Source organism: Salvelinus alpinus, chromosome 18, assembly GCF_045679555.1.
Source record: "Salvelinus alpinus chromosome 18, SLU_Salpinus.1, whole genome shotgun sequence".
In the NCBI taxonomy this organism is placed as follows: Eukaryota; Metazoa; Chordata; class Actinopteri; order Salmoniformes; family Salmonidae; genus Salvelinus; species Salvelinus alpinus.
Genome location: NC_092103.1, coordinates 50613293 through 50630877, shown reverse-complemented (window position 1 = coordinate 50630877; position 17585 = coordinate 50613293).

The window sequence follows — 17585 nt, the reverse complement described above, 5'->3', positions numbered from 1 at the left end:
ACAGTGAAGAGGCGACTCCGGGATGCTGGCCTTCTAGGCAGAACCTCAGACTTATTTAAGATTGTGCACCTTCTGTTGATAACAAAGAGACACATCTCCCCCTTGAGTTTACCCGTTGGCTCTGCTGATGCATAAAAAAAAAGATATATATATATTATCCTTGTCCATCCATGACTCCGAGAAAAATACAGTGTATTCGGAAAGTATTCAGACCCCTTGACTTTTCCACATTTTGTTACATTACAACCTAATTCTTTAAATGATTAAATCATTTTTCCCCTCATCAATCTACACACAATACCCCATAATGACAACGCAAAAACAGGTTTATAGATTTGCAAATTATACATTTTTTTACAACTGAAATATATAATTTACATAAGTATTCAGACTCTTTTCTCAGTACTTTGTTGAAGCACCTTAGGCAGCGATACAGCCTTGAGTCTTCTGGGTATGATGCTACAAGCTTGGCACACCTGTATTTGGGGAGTTTCCCACATTCTTCTCTGCAGATCCTCTCTGTCAGGTTGGATGGGGAGCGTCACTGCACAGCTATTTTTAGGTCTCTCCAGAGATGTTCGATTGGGTTCAAGTCCGGGCTCTGGCTGGGCCACTCAAGAACATTCAGAGAGTTGTCCTGAAGCCACTCCTGCGTTGTCTTGGCTGTGTGCTTAGGGTCACTGTCCTGTTGGAAGGTGAACCTATACCCCAGTCTGAGGTCCTGAACGCTCTGGAGAAGGTTTTAATCATGGATCTCTTTGTACATTGCTCAATTCATATTTCCCTCGATCCTGACTAGTCTCCAAACATCCCCCACAGCATGATGCTGCCAACACCATGCTTCAGCGTAGGGATGGTGCCAGGTTTCCTCCAGACATGACGATTGGCATTCATTCCAAATAGTTCAATCTTTCATCAGTCCAGAGAATCTTGTTTCTCATGGTCTGAGAGTCCTTTAGGTGGCTTTTGGCAAACTCGTGCATTTTACTGAGAAGTGGCTTCCGTCTGGCCACTCTATCATAAAGGCCTGATTGGTGGAGAGCTGCAGAGATGGTTGCCCTTCTGGAAGGTTCTCCCATCTCCACAGAAGACCTCTCTGGAGCTCTGTCAGAGTGGCCATCTGGTTCTTGGTCACCTCCCTTCTCCCCCAATTGCTCAGTTTGTACGGGCAGCCAGCTCTTGAAAGAGTCTTGGTGGTTCCAAACCTCTTCCATTTAAGAATGATGGAGGCCACTGTGTTCTTGGGGACCTTCAATGCTGCATAACTGTGTTGGTACCCTTCCCCAGAACTGTGCCTCGACACAATCCTGTCTCGGAGCTCTGTGGACAATTTCTTTGATCTCATGGCTTGGTTTTTGCTCTGATATGCACTGTCAACTGTGGGACCTTATATAGACAGGTGTGTGTCTTTCCAAATCATGTCCAATCAATTGAATCTATCACAGGTGGTCTCCAATGAAGTTGTAGAAACATCAATAGGATGATCAATCGAAACAGGAAGCACCTGAGCTCAATTTAAAGTATCATAGCAAAGGGTCTGAACACGTTTTTATTTCATACATTTGTATGAAAGTGAAGGTTTCGCTTCGTCATTAGGGGGTATTGTGTGTAGATTGATGAGGGAAAAAATGCATTTAATCAATTTTAGAACAAGGCTGTAACGTAACAAAATGTGGAAAAGGGAAGGTGTCTGAATACTTTCCAACTGAACTGTAGGTTATTACAGTTCTTCAGGTCCAGTTGATAGGATAGACTTGAACGGAGATTGTCCAGTTTGTTCTCCAGCGATTGTACGTTTGCCCAAAGAACGGAGGGTAGAGGCGATTTATTTCCTTGCCAACGTAGATTCATGAGGGTGTCCGCATCTCTTACGCCGTCTCTTTCTTTTCGGAGTCTTGAGGATTAGGGCTTCATCTGGGGTGAGCAGTGTGTCCTGCTCTGCCGACTTTTTGAAGTAGAAATACAACTCATAGAAATCCAACTGGAGTGATCGTATAATAATAGAGATATTGTATAACAATAGAGATAATGTAGAATAATAGATCTTTAATATATAATCATACATGTCCATATGTGGTTCTCACATGACCTAGCCATCTGCTAAGATAAAGAGAAGATAGTGTCAGGACCCAGATAGCAGTAGACATTCCATGGCCCCAGGAACAGAAGTGTTCAACATAGTTCACTAACACACATTTCTACATAGTTCACTAACACACATTTCTACATAGCTCACTAATACACATTTCTACATAGCTCACTAATACACATTTCTACATAGTTCACTAACACATTTCTACATAGCTCACTCATACACATTTCTACATAGTTCACTAACACACTATTCTACATAGTTCACTAACACACATTTCTACAGTGCATTCTGAAAGAATTTTCCCCCTCATTAATCTACACACAAAACCCAATATTGATAAAGTGAAAATGGGTTTACAAAGTGAAAACAAATTGTACAAATGTTCTATAGTGCGGCGTACAATTGGTCCAGCGTCGTCTGGGTTTGGCCTGGGTAGGCCGTCATTGTAAATAAGATTTTGTTCATAACTGACTTGCCTAGTTAAATAAAGGTTAAATAAAAAATACAAATTAAATTAAATGTAATGAATGAGGTGGCCGTCATTGTAAATAAATTGGACTGGATTACACCTGCTGATGCTGTTACATGTATTTATATATTTGTTTTATTTTACGAGGCAAGTCAGTTAAGAACACATTCTTATTTACAATGACGGCCTTCTGGGGAACAACGGGTTAACTTCCTTGTTCAGGGGCAGAACAACAGATCTTTACCTTGTCAGCTCGGAGATCTGATCCAGCAACCTTTCGGTTACTGGCCCAAAGCTCTAACCACTAGGTTACCTGCCGCCCCAAATTGACTGAGAACAGATTTTCATTTACAGGAGAGAACATCCCTGACCCTCTCCACACTCGGAACGGGTTAGTCATGGATTAGCTGATTGATCCTGCAACCCTCTCTCCCCCCCCCCCCCCTCCCCTCCCTCCCTCCCTCCCTCCCTCCCTCCCTCCCTCCCTCCCTTCCTCCATCTCACACCCCTCCCACCCTCCCTCCCCCCTTTCACTTTCCTCCCTCCCACCCTCCGTCCATCTTCACTCCCTAGTTCCATACATAACACACACCCCTCTCTCCTCCTCTCTACTCCCTCCTGCAGGTGGTGCTAGCTGTCACAGTCAGGGAGATGCAGGATGCTGCTAGCTGAAGACAGGTGATGAGACAGAAGTGATGCTGCTAGCTGAAGACAGGTGATGAGACAGAAGTGATGCTGCTAGCTGAAGACAGGTGTAATGAGACAGAAGTGATGCTGCTAGCTGAAGACAGGTGATGCTGCTAGCTGAAGACAGGTGTGATGAGACAGAAGTGATGCTGCTAGCTGCAGACAGGTGTAATGAGACAGAAGTGATGCTGCTAGCTGAAGACAGGTGATGCTGCTAGCTGAAGACAGGTGTGATGAGACAGAAGTGATGCCGCTGGCTGAAGACAGGTGTGCTGAGACAGAGACATGATGTTGCTAGCTGCAGACAGGTGTAATGAGACAGAAGTGATGCTGCTAGCTGCAGACAGGTGTAATGAGACAGAAGTGATGCTGCTAGCTGCAGACAGGTGTAATGAGACAGAAGTGATGCTGCTAGCTGCAGACAGGTGTAATGAGGCAGAAGTGATGCTGCTAGCTGCAGACAGGTGTAATGAGACAGAAGTGATGCTGCTAGCTGAGGACCGGTGCTGCGTGTTTCTGTGGAGACGTGATGCTGCTAGCTGACACACAGCCATGCTGCTGGTGGAGTGACTCACAGGGTGGAGGAGAGGGAGGACCGCAAGTCATTTCAGAGTTGAAGAAGCTCCTCGGAAGAGAGGAGCGAACGAGCGGGAGGACAGAAAGATCCAAGTCGAGGCTGCCGGCTACATCCAAGTTGCCATGATAGTCACACCTCTGTGCAGGATAGCATCATCACAGTGAGTAGCTATATCATTTCTATATTCCTCCCTCCCTCGCTCCACTCCATCCTCATCCTCCTCAGACGGACGGACATCACCCCGGGGTTGCTGTGGCAACGGCATCTCTGGATGTGTAGGACACTAACTCAGTCTGTCAGTTATACAGGGAAACGCTGCAGCTGAATGTGTCATACTCTTCTCTCTCTTCTCCATCGCTCTCTATCTCCTCTCCCTCTCTTTTCTCTCTCTTCTCCATCACTCTCTATCTCCTCTCCCTCTCTTTTCTCTCTCTTCTTCATCGCTCTCTATCTCCTCTCCCTCTCTTTTCTCTCTCTCTCTCTCTCTCTCTCTCTCTCTCTCTCTCTCTCTCTCTCTCTCTCTCTCTCTCTCTCTCTCTCTCTCTCTCTCTCTCTCTATCTCTCTCTCTCTCTCTCTCTCTCTCTCTCTCTCTCCCTATCTCTCTCTATCTCCTCTCCCTCTCTTTTCTCTCTCTTCTTCATCGCTCTCTATCTCCTCTCCCTCTCTTTCTCTCTCTCTCTCTCTCTCTCTCTCTCTCTCTCTCTCTCTCTCTCTCTCTCTCTCTCTCTCTCTCTCTCTCTATCTCCTCTCCCTCTCTTTTCTCTCTTCTCTCTCTTCTCCATCGCTCTCTATCTCTCTCTCCTCTCCCTCTCATTTCTCTCTCTCCCTCTCTCTCTCTGTCTCTATCCCTCTATCTCCTCTCTCTCTCTCTCTGTCTCTCTCTCCCTCTCTCTCTCTCTCTCCGTCCCTTCTGTCTTTCCCTCTCTCTTTGTGTGTCGACGGTTCATCAGGAATATTAATCATAGGGTTGGGTCAGTAATATCGTCATAGAGATCCTTCTCCATTCCTTCCCATGCTTCTCCCATTCTCCCTCTCTTTCCCTCCTTCCCTGACAATAACATTACATTATATTTTAGGGCTTTATTAGCATGGGAGACATATGTTAACATTGCTCTGTATTGGTATGGGAAACATATGTTAACATTGCTCTGTATTGGTATGGGAAACATATGTTAACATTGCTCTGTATTGGTATGGGAAACATATGTTAACATTGCTCTGTATTGGTATGGGAAACATATGTTAACATTGCTCTGTATTGGTATGGGAAACATATGTTAACATTGCTCTTTGTGGGAAACATATGTTAACATTGCTCTTTATTGGCATGGGAAACATATGTTAACATTGCTCTTTATTGGCATGGGAAACATATGTTAACATTGCTCTTTATTGGTATGGGAAACATATGTTAACATTGCCAAAGCAAGTAAGGTAGATAATAAACTAAAGTGAAATAAACAATAAAAATGAACTGTAAACATTACACTCACAGAAGTTCCAAAACAATAAAGTTATTTCAAATGTCATATTATGTCTATCAGGTATGAAGGTAAGACCCAGATGCAGACATCGAATTAACAATGGTTTAATAATCCAACAGGGGCAGGCAAGAGACAGGTCAAGGCTGGCAGGGGTCAGTAAACCAGAGGTGGGGCAACGGTACCGGACGGCAGGCAGCCTCAGGGTAGGCAGAGGTCAACAATCCAGAGGTGGGGCAAAAGGTAGAGGTCGGCAGGCAGGCTCAGGGTCAGGACAGGCAAGGGTCAAAACCATTGAAAAAGGAGAGAAAAAGGAGAGACTGGGGAAAGCAGGAGCTGAGAACAACAACGCTGGTTGACTTGACAAACAAGACGAACTGGCAACAGACAAACAGAGAACACAGGTATAAATACACAGGGGGTAATGGGGAAGATGGGCGACACCTGGAGGGGGGTGGAGACAATCACAAGGACAGGTAGAACAGATCAGGGTGAGACACCTGGAGGGGGGTGGAGACAATCACAAGGACAGGTAGAACAGATCAGGGTGAGACACCTGGAGGGGGGTGGAGACAATCACAAGGACAGGAGAAACAGATCAGGGTGTGACAATGTCTATATACAGTGTTGTAACGATGTTTAAATAGTTAAAGTACAGAGGAGAAAATAAATAAACATAAACATGGGTTGTATTTACAATGGTGTTTGTTCTTCACTGGTTGCCCTTTTGTTGTGGCAACAGGTGACACATCTTGCTGCTGTGATGTCACACCGTGGTATTTCACCCAGTAGATATGGGAGTTTATCAAAATTGATTTTGCTTTGTTCTGTGTAATGTGTCAGTGCCCAGGTCTGACAGAATATCTGCAGGAGATCTTCCCTGTCTCTCTCTCTCTTTACTTCTACACTTTTCCATGGCTCAGTGCCTCTCTCAGAATGTCTCAGGGCTGGCCAGGCTAACGGTATGTGATTACTGCAGAATGTCTCAGGGCTGGCCAGGCTAACGGTATGTGATTACTGCAGAATGTCTCAGGGCTGGCCAGGCTAACAGTATGTGATTACTGCAGAATGTCTCAGGGCTGGCCAGGCTAACAGTATGTGATTACTGCAGAGTGTCTCAGGGCTGGCCAGGCTAACGGTATGTGATTACTGCAGAGTGTCTCAGGGCTGGCCAGGCTAACAGTATGTGATTACTGCAGAGTGTCTCAGGGCTGGCCAGGCTAACAGTATGTGATTACTGCAGAGTGTCTCAGGGCTGGCCAGGCTAACAGTATGTGATTACTGCAGAGTGTCTCAGGGCTGGCCAGGCTAACGGTATGTGATTACTGCAGAGTGTATCAGGGCTGGCCAGGCTAACGGTATGTGATTACTGCAGAGTGTCTCAGGGCTGGGCAGGCTAACAGTATGTGATTACTGCAGAGTGTCTCAGGGCTGGCCAGGCTAACAGTATGTGATTACTGCAGAATGTCTCAGGGCTGGCCAGGCTAACAGTATGTGATTACTGCAGAGTGTCTCAGGGCTGGCCAGGCTAACAGTATGTGATTACTGCAGAGTCTCAGGGCTGGCCAGGCTAACGGTATGTGATTACTGCAGAGTGTCTCAGGGCTGGCCAGGCTAACGGTATGTGATTACTGCAGAGTGTCTAAGGGCTGGCCAGGCTAACGGTATGTGATTACTGCAGAGTCTCAGGGCTGGCCAGGCTAACGGTATGTGATTACTGCAGAGTGTCTCAGGGCTGGCCAGGCTAACGGTATGTGATTACTGCAGAGTGTCTCAGGGCTGGCCAGGCTAACGGTATGTGATTACTGCAGAGTGTCTCAGGGCTGGCCAGGCTAACAGTATGTGATTACTGCAGAGTGTCTCAGGGCTGGCCAGGATAACAGTATGTGATTACTGCAGAGTGTCTAAGGGCCGGCCAGGCTAACAGTATGTGATTACTGCAGAATGTCTCAGGGCTGGTCAGGCTAACAGTATGTGATTACTGCTGAGTCTCAGGGCTGGCCAGGCTAACAGTATGTGATTACTGCAGAGTGTCTCAGGGCTGGCCAGGCTAACGGTATGTGATTACTGCAGAGTGTATCAGGGCTGGCCAGGCTAACGGTATGTGATTACTGCAGAGTGTCTCAGGGCTGGGCAGGCTAACAGTATGTGATTACTGCAGAGTGTCTCAGGGCTGGCCAGGCTAACAGTATGTGATTACTGCAGAATGTCTCAGGGCTGGCCAGGCTAACAGTATGTGATTACTGCAGAGTGTCTCAGGGCTGGCCAGGCTAACAGTATGTGATTACTGCAGAGTCTCAGGGCTGGCCAGGCTAACAGTATGTGATTACTGCAGAGTGTCTCAGGGCTGGCCAGGCTAACAGTATGTGATTACTGCAGTGTCTCAGGGCTGGCCAGGCTAACAGTATGTGATTACTGCAGTGTCTCAGGGCTGGCCAGGCTAACAGTATGTGATTACTGCAGTGTCTCAGGGATGGCCAGGCTAACGGTATGTGATTACTGCAGAGTGTCTCAGGGCTGGCCAGGCTAACAGTATGTGATTACTGCAGTGTCTCAGGGCTGGCCAGGCTAACAGTATGTGATTACTGCAGTGTCTCAGGGCTGGCCAGGCTAACAGTATGTGATTACTGCAGTGTCTCAGGGCTGGCCAGGCTAACAGTATGTGATTACTGCAGAGTGTCTCAGGGCTGGCCAGGCTAACAGTATGTGATTACTGCAGAGTGTCTCAGGGCTGGCCAGGCTAACAGTATGTGATTACTGCAGAGTCTCAGGGCTGGCCAGGCTAACGGTATGTGATTACTGCAGAGTGTCTCAGGGCTGGCCAGGCTAACGGTATGTGATTACTGCTGAGTCTCAGGGCTGGCCAGGCTAACAGTATGTGATTACTGCAGAGTGTCTCAGGGCTGGCCAGGCTAACAGTATGTGATTACTGCAGAGTGTCTCAGGGCTGGCCAGGCTAACGGTATGTGATTACTGCAGAGTGTATCAGGGCTGGCCAGGCTAACGGTATGTGATTACTGCAGAGTGTCTCAGGGCTGGCCAGGCTAACAGTATGTGATTACTGCAGAGTGTCTCAGGGCTGGCCAGGCTAACAGTATGTGATTACTGCAGAGTGTCTCAGGGCTGGCCAGGCTAACGGTATGTGATTACTGCAGAGTGTATCAGGGCTGGCCAGGCTAACGGTATGTGATTACTGCAGAGTGTCTCAGGGCTGGGCAGGGTAACAGTATGTGATTACTGCAGAGTGTCTCAGGGCTGGCCAGGCTAACAGTATGTGATTACTGCAGAATGTCTCAGGGCTGGCCAGGCTAACAGTATGTGATTACTGCAGAGTGTCTCAGGGCTGGCCAGGCTAACAGTATGTGATTACTGCAGAGTCTCAGGGCTGGCCAGGCTAACAGTATGTGATTACTGCAGAGTGTCTCAGGGCTGGCCAGGCTAACAGTATGTGATTACTGCAGTGTCTCAGGGCTGGCCAGGCTAACAGTATGTGATTACTGCAGTGTCTCAGGGCTGGCCAGGCTAACAGTATGTGATTACTGCAGTGTCTCAGGGCTGGCCAGGCTAACGGTATGTGATTACTGCAGAGTGTCTCAGGGCTGGCCAGGCTAACAGTATGTGATTACTGCAGTGTCTCAGGGCTGGCCAGGCTAACAGTATGTGATTACTGCAGTGTCTCAGGGCTGGCCAGGCTAACAGTATGTGATTACTGCAGTGTCTCAGGGCTGGCCAGGCTAACAGTATGTGATTACTGCAGAGTGTCTCAGGGCTGGCCAGGCTAACAGTATGTGATTACTGCAGAGTGTCTCAGGGCTGGCCAGGCTAACAGTATGTGATTACTGCAGAGTCTCAGGGCTGGCCAGGCTAACGGTATGTGATTACTGCAGAGTGTCTCAGGGCTGGCCAGGCTAACGGTATGTGATTACTGCAGAGTGTCTAAGGGCTGGCCAGGCTAACGGTATGTGATTACTGCAGAGTCTCAGGGCTGGCCAGGCTAACGGTATGTGATTACTGCAGAGTGTCTCAGGGCTGGCCAGGCTAACGGTATGTGATTACTGCAGAGTGTCTCAGGGCTGGCCAGGCTAACGGTATGTGATTACTGCAGAGTGTCTCAGGGCTGGCCAGGCTAACAGTATGTGATTACTGCAGAGTGTCTCAGGGTTGGCCAGGATAACAGTATGTGATTACTGCAGAGTGTCTAAGGGCTGGCCAGGCTAACAGTATGTGATTACTGCAGAATGTCTCAGGGCTGGTCAGGCTAACAGTATGTGATTACTGCTGAGTCTCAGGGCTGGCCAGGCTAACAGTATGTGATTACTGCAGAGTGTCTCAGGGCTGGCCAGGCTAACAGTATGTGATTACTGCAGAGTGTCTCAGGGCTGGCCAGGCTAACGGTATGTGATTACTGCAGAGTGTATCAGGGCTGGCCAGGCTAACGGTATGTGATTACTGCAGAGTGTCTCAGGGCTGGGCAGGCTAACAGTATGTGATTACTGCAGAGTGTCTCAGGGCTGGCCAGGCTAACAGTATGTGATTACTGCAGAATGTCTCAGGGCTGGCCAGGCTAACAGTATGTGATTACTGCAGAGTGTCTCAGGGCTGGCCAGGCTAACAGTATGTGATTACTGCAGAGTCTCAGGGCTGGCCAGGCTAACAGTATGTGATTACTGCAGAGTGTCTCAGGGCTGGCCAGGCTAACAGTATGTGATTACTGCAGTGTCTCAGGGCTGGCCAGGCTAACAGTATGTGATTACTGCAGTGTCTCAGGGCTGGCCAGGCTAACAGTATGTGATTACTGCAGTGTCTCAGGGCTGGCCAGGCTAACGGTATGTGATTACTGCAGAGTGTCTCAGGGCTGGCCAGGCTAACAGTATGTGATTACTGCAGTGTCTCAGGGCTGGCCAGGCTAACAGTATGTGATTACTGCAGTGTCTCAGGGCTGGCCAGGCTAACAGTATGTGATTACTGCAGTGTCTCAGGGCTGGCCAGGCTAACAGTATGTGATTACTGCAGAGTGTCTCAGGGCTGGCCAGGCTAACAGTATGTGATTACTGCAGAGTGTCTCAGGGCTGGCCAGGCTAACAGTATGTGATTACTGCAGAGTCTCAGGGCTGGCCAGGCTAACGGTATGTGATTACTGCAGAGTGTCTCAGGGCTGGCCAGGCTAACGGTATGTGATTACTGCTGAGTCTCAGGGCTGGCCAGGCTAACAGTATGTGATTACTGCAGAGTGTCTCAGGGCTGGCCAGGCTAACAGTATGTGATTACTGCAGAGTGTCTCAGGGCTGGCCAGGCTAACGGTATGTGATTACTGCAGAGTGTATCAGGGCTGGCCAGGCTAACGGTATGTGATTACTGCAGAGTGTCTCAGGGCTGGCCAGGCTAACGGTATGTGATTACTGCAGAGTGTCTAAGGGCTGGCCAGGCTAACAGTATGTGATTACTGCAGAATGTCTCAGGGCTGGTCAGGCTAACAGTATGTGATTACTGCTGAGTCTCAGGGCTGGCCAGGCTAACAGTATGTGATTACTGCAGAGTGTCTCAGGGCTGGCCAGGCTAACAGTATGTGATTACTGCAGAGTGTCTCAGGGCTGGCCAGGCTAACAGTATGTGACTACTGCAGAATGTCTCAGGGCTGGCCAGGCTAACAGTATGTGACTACTGCAGAATGTCTCAGGGCTGGCCAGGCTAACGGTATGTGATTACTGCAGAGTGTCTCAGGGCTGGCCAGGCTAACGGTATGTGATTACTGCAGAGTGTCTCAGGGCTGGCCAGGATAACAGTATGTGATTACTGCAGAGTGTCTCAGGGCTGGCCAGGCTAACAGTATGTGATTACTGCAGAGTGTCTCAGGGCTGGCCAGGCTAACGGTATGTGATTACTGCAGAGTGTCTCAGGGCTGGCCAGGCTAACGGTATGTGATTACTGCAGAGTGTCTAAGGGCTGGCCAGGCTAACGGTATGTGATTACTGCAGAGTGTCTAAGGGCTGGCCAGGCTAACAGTATGTGATTACTGCAGAGTCTCAGGGCTGGCCAGGCTAACGGTATGTGATTACTGCAGAGTCTCAGGGCTGGCCAGGCTAACAGTATGTGATTACTGCAGAGTGTCTAAGGGCTGGCCAGGCTAACGGTATGTGATTACTGCAGTGTCTCAGGGCTGGCCAGGCTAACAGTATGTGATTACTGCAGAGTGTCTCAGGGCTGGCCGGGCTAACAGTATGTGATTACTGCAGAGTGTCTAAGGGCTGGCCAGGCTAACGGTATGTGATTACTGCAGAGTCTCAGGGCTGGCCAGGCTAACGGTATGTGATTACTGCAGAGTGTCTCAGGGCTGGCCAGGCTAACGGTATGTGATTACTGCAGAGTGTCTCAGGGCTGGCCAGGCTAACGGTATGTGATTACTGCAGAGTGTCTCAGGGCTGGCCAGGCTAACAGTATGTGATTACTGCAGAGTGTCTCAGGGCTGGCCAGGCTAACAGTATGTGATTACTGCAGAGTGTCTAAGGGCTGGCCAGGCTAACAGTATGTGATTACTGCAGAATGTCTCAGGGCTGGTCAGGCTAACAGTATGTGATTACTGCAGAGTCTCAGGGCTGGCCAGGCTAACAGTATGTGATTACTGCAGAGTGTCTCAGGGCTGGCCAGGCTAACAGTATGTGATTACTGCAGAGTGTCTCAGGGCTGGCCAGGCTAACAGTATGTGACTACTGCAGAATGTCTCAGGGCTGGCCAGGCTAACAGTATGTGACTACTGCAGAATGTCTCAGGGATGGCCAGGCTAACGGTATGTGATTACTGCAGAGTGTCTCAGGGCTGGCCAGGCTAACAGTATGTGATTACTGCAGTGTCTCAGGGCTGGCCAGGATAACAGTATGTGATTACTGCAGTGTCTCAGGGCTGGCCAGGCTAACAGTATGTGATTACTGCAGTGTCTCAGGGCTGGCCAGGCTAACAGTATGTGATTACTGCAGAGTGTCTCAGGGCTGGCCAGGCTAACAGTATGTGATTACTGCAGAGTGTCTCAGGGCTGGCCAGGCTAACAGTATGTGATTACTGCAGAGTCTCAGGGCTGGCCAGGCTAACGGTATGTGATTACTGCAGAGTGTCTAAGGGCTGGCCAGGCTAACAGTATGTGATTACTGCAGAGTCTCAGAGCTGGCCAGGCTAACGGTATGTGATTACTGCAGAGTCTCAGGGCTGGCCAGGCTAACAGTATGTGATTACTGCAGAGTGTCTCAGGGCTGGCCAGGCTAACGGTATGTGATTACTGCAGAGTGTATCAGGGCTGGCCAGGCTAACGGTATGTGATTACTGCAGAGTGTCTCAGGGCTGGCCAGGCTAACAGTATGTGATTACTGCAGAGTGTCTCAGGGCTGGCCAGGCTAACAGTATGTGATTACTGCAGAGTGTCTCAGGGCTGGCCAGGCTAACGGTATGTGATTACTGCAGAGTGTATCAGGGCTGGCCAGGCTAACGGTATGTGATTACTGCAGAGTGTCTCAGGGCTGGGCAGGGTAACAGTATGTGATTACTGCAGAGTGTCTCAGGGCTGGCCAGGCTAACAGTATGTGATTACTGCAGAATGTCTCAGGGCTGGCCAGGCTAACAGTATGTGATTACTGCAGAGTGTCTCAGGGCTGGCCAGGCTAACAGTATGTGATTACTGCAGAGTCTCAGGGCTGGCCAGGCTAACAGTATGTGATTACTGCAGAGTGTCTCAGGGCTGGCCAGGCTAACAGTATGTGATTACTGCAGTGTCTCAGGGCTGGCCAGGCTAACAGTATGTGATTACTGCAGTGTCTCAGGGCTGGCCAGGCTAACAGTATGTGATTACTGCAGTGTCTCAGGGCTGGCCAGGCTAACGGTATGTGATTACTGCAGAGTGTCTCAGGGCTGGCCAGGCTAACAGTATGTGATTACTGCAGTGTCTCAGGGCTGGCCAGGCTAACAGTATGTGATTACTGCAGTGTCTCAGGGCTGGCCAGGCTAACAGTATGTGATTACTGCAGTGTCTCAGGGCTGGCCAGGCTAACAGTATGTGATTACTGCAGAGTGTCTCAGGGCTGGCCAGGCTAACAGTATGTGATTACTGCAGAGTGTCTCAGGGCTGGCCAGGCTAACAGTATGTGATTACTGCAGAGTCTCAGGGCTGGCCAGGCTAACGGTATGTGATTACTGCAGAGTGTCTCAGGGCTGGCCAGGCTAACGGTATGTGATTACTGCAGAGTGTCTAAGGGCTGGCCAGGCTAACGGTATGTGATTACTGCAGAGTCTCAGGGCTGGCCAGGCTAACGGTATGTGATTACTGCAGAGTGTCTCAGGGCTGGCCAGGCTAACGGTATGTGATTACTGCAGAGTGTCTCAGGGCTGGCCAGGCTAACGGTATGTGATTACTGCAGAGTGTCTCAGGGCTGGCCAGGCTAACAGTATGTGATTACTGCAGAGTGTCTCAGGGTTGGCCAGGATAACAGTATGTGATTACTGCAGAGTGTCTAAGGGCTGGCCAGGCTAACAGTATGTGATTACTGCAGAATGTCTCAGGGCTGGTCAGGCTAACAGTATGTGATTACTGCTGAGTCTCAGGGCTGGCCAGGCTAACAGTATGTGATTACTGCAGAGTGTCTCAGGGCTGGCCAGGCTAACAGTATGTGATTACTGCAGAGTGTCTCAGGGCTGGCCAGGCTAACGGTATGTGATTACTGCAGAGTGTATCAGGGCTGGCCAGGCTAACGGTATGTGATTACTGCAGAGTGTCTCAGGGCTGGGCAGGCTAACAGTATGTGATTACTGCAGAGTGTCTCAGGGCTGGCCAGGCTAACAGTATGTGATTACTGCAGAATGTCTCAGGGCTGGCCAGGCTAACAGTATGTGATTACTGCAGAGTGTCTCAGGGCTGGCCAGGCTAACAGTATGTGATTACTGCAGAGTCTCAGGGCTGGCCAGGCTAACAGTATGTGATTACTGCAGAGTGTCTCAGGGCTGGCCAGGCTAACAGTATGTGATTACTGCAGTGTCTCAGGGCTGGCCAGGCTAACAGTATGTGATTACTGCAGTGTCTCAGGGCTGGCCAGGCTAACAGTATGTGATTACTGCAGTGTCTCAGGGCTGGCCAGGCTAACGGTATGTGATTACTGCAGAGTGTCTCAGGGCTGGCCAGGCTAACAGTATGTGATTACTGCAGTGTCTCAGGGCTGGCCAGGCTAACAGTATGTGATTACTGCAGTGTCTCAGGGCTGGCCAGGCTAACAGTATGTGATTACTGCAGTGTCTCAGGGCTGGCCAGGCTAACAGTATGTGATTACTGCAGAGTGTCTCAGGGCTGGCCAGGCTAACAGTATGTGATTACTGCAGAGTGTCTCAGGGCTGGCCAGGCTAACAGTATGTGATTACTGCAGAGTCTCAGGGCTGGCCAGGCTAACGGTATGTGATTACTGCAGAGTGTCTCAGGGCTGGCCAGGCTAACGGTATGTGATTACTGCTGAGTCTCAGGGCTGGCCAGGCTAACAGTATGTGATTACTGCAGAGTGTCTCAGGGCTGGCCAGGCTAACAGTATGTGATTACTGCAGAGTGTCTCAGGGCTGGCCAGGCTAACGGTATGTGATTACTGCAGAGTGTATCAGGGCTGGCCAGGCTAACGGTATGTGATTACTGCAGAGTGTCTCAGGGCTGGCCAGGCTAACGGTATGTGATTACTGCAGAGTGTCTAAGGGCTGGCCAGGCTAACAGTATGTGATTACTGCAGAATGTCTCAGGGCTGGTCAGGCTAACAGTATGTGATTACTGCTGAGTCTCAGGGCTGGCCAGGCTAACAGTATGTGATTACTGCAGAGTGTCTCAGGGCTGGCCAGGCTAACAGTATGTGATTACTGCAGAGTGTCTCAGGGCTGGCCAGGCTAACAGTATGTGACTACTGCAGAATGTCTCAGGGCTGGCCAGGCTAACAGTATGTGACTACTGCAGAATGTCTCAGGGCTGGCCAGGCTAACGGTATGTGATTACTGCAGAGTGTCTCAGGGCTGGCCAGGCTAACGGTATGTGATTACTGCAGAGTGTCTCAGGGCTGGCCAGGATAACAGTATGTGATTACTGCAGAGTGTCTCAGGGCTGGCCAGGCTAACAGTATGTGATTACTGCAGAGTGTCTCAGGGCTGGCCAGGCTAACGGTATGTGATTACTGCAGAGTGTCTCAGGGCTGGCCAGGCTAACGGTATGTGATTACTGCAGAGTGTCTAAGGGCTGGCCAGGCTAACGGTATGTGATTACTGCAGAGTGTCTAAGGGCTGGCCAGGCTAACAGTATGTGATTACTGCAGAGTCTCAGGGCTGGCCAGGCTAACGGTATGTGATTACTGCAGAGTCTCAGGGCTGGCCAGGCTAACAGTATGTGATTACTGCAGAGTGTCTAAGGGCTGGCCAGGCTAACGGTATGTGATTACTGCAGTGTCTCAGGGCTGGCCAGGCTAACAGTATGTGATTACTGCAGAGTGTCTCAGGGCTGGCCAGGCTAACAGTATGTGATTACTGCAGTGTCTCAGGGCTGGCCAGGCTAACAGTATGTGATTACTGCAGAGTGTCTCAGGGCTGGCCAGGCTAACAGTGTGTGATTACTGCAGAGTGTATCAGGGCTGGCCAGGCTAACAGTATGTGATTACTGCAGAGTGTCTCAGGGCTGGCCAGGCTAACAGTATGTGATTACTGCAGAGTGTCTCAGGGCTGGCCAGGCTAACAGTATGTGATTACTGCAGAGTGTCTCAGGGCTGGCCAGGCTAACAGTATGTGATTACTGCAGAGTGTCTCAGGGCTGGCCAGGCTAACAGTATGTGATTACTGCAGAGTGTCTCAGGGCTGGCCAGGCTAACAGTATGTGATTACTGCAGAGTGTCTCAGGGCTGGCCAGGCTAACAGTATGTGATTACTGCAGAGTGTCTCAGGGCTGGCCAGGCTAACAGTATGTGATTACTGCAGAGTGTCTCAGGGCTGGCCGGGCTAACAGTATGTGATTACTGCAGAGTGTCTAAGGGCTGGCCGGGCTAACGGTATGTGATTACTGCAGAATGTCTCAGGGCTGGCCAGGCTAACAGTATGTGATTACTGCAGAGTGTCTCAGGGCTGGCCAGGCTAACAGTATGTGATTACTGCAAAGTGTCTCAGGGCTGGCCAGGCTAACAGTATGTGATTACTGCAGAGTGTCTCAGGGCTGGCCGGGCTAACAGTATGTGATTACTGCAGAGTGTCTAAGGGCTGGCCAGGCTAACGGTATGTGATTCCTGCAGAGTCTCAGGGCTGGCCAGGCTAACGGTATGTGATTACTGCAGAGTGTCTCAGGGCTGGCCAGGCTAACGGTATGTGATTACTGCAGAGTGTCTCAGGGCTGGCCAGGCTAACGGTATGTGATTACTGCAGAGTGTCTCAGGGCTGGCCAGGCTAACAGTATGTGATTACTGCAGAGTGTCTCAGGGCTGGCCAGGCTAACAGTATGTGATTACTGCAGAGTGTCTAAGGGCTGGCCAGGCTAACAGTATGTGATTACTGCAGAATGTCTCAGGGCTGGTCAGGCTAACAGTATGTGATTACTGCAGAGTCTCAGGGCTGGCCAGGCTAACAGTATGTGATTACTGCAGAGTGTCTCAGGGCTGGCCAGGCTAACAGTATGTGATTACTGCAGAGTGTCTCAGGGCTGGCCAGGCTAACAGTATGTGACTACTGCAGAATGTCTCAGGGCTGGCCAGGCTAACAGTATGTGACTACTGCAGAATGTCTCAGGGCTGGCCAGGCTAACGGTATGTGATTACTGCAGAGTGTCTCAGGGCTGGCCAGGCTAACGGTATGTGATTACTGCAGAGTGTCTCAGGGCTGGCCAGGATAACAGTATGTGATTACTGCAGAGTGTCTCAGGGCTGGCCAGGCTAACAGTATGTGATTACTGCAGAGTGTCTCAGGGCTGGCAAGGCTAACGGTATGTGATTACTGCAGAGTGTCTCAGGGCTGGCCAGGCTAACGGTATGTGATTACTGCAGAGTGTCTAAGGGCTGGCCAGGCTAACGGTATGTGATTACTGCAGAGTGTCTAAGGGCTGGCCAGGCTAACAGTATGTGATTACTGCAGAGTCTCAGAGCTGGCCAGGCTAACGGTATGTGATTACTGCAGAGTCTCAGGGCTGGCCAGGCTAACAGTATGTGATTACTGCAGAGTGTCTAAGGGCTGGCCAGGCTAACGGTATGTGATTACTGCAGTGTCTCAGGGCTGGCCAGGCTAACAGTATATGATTACTGCAG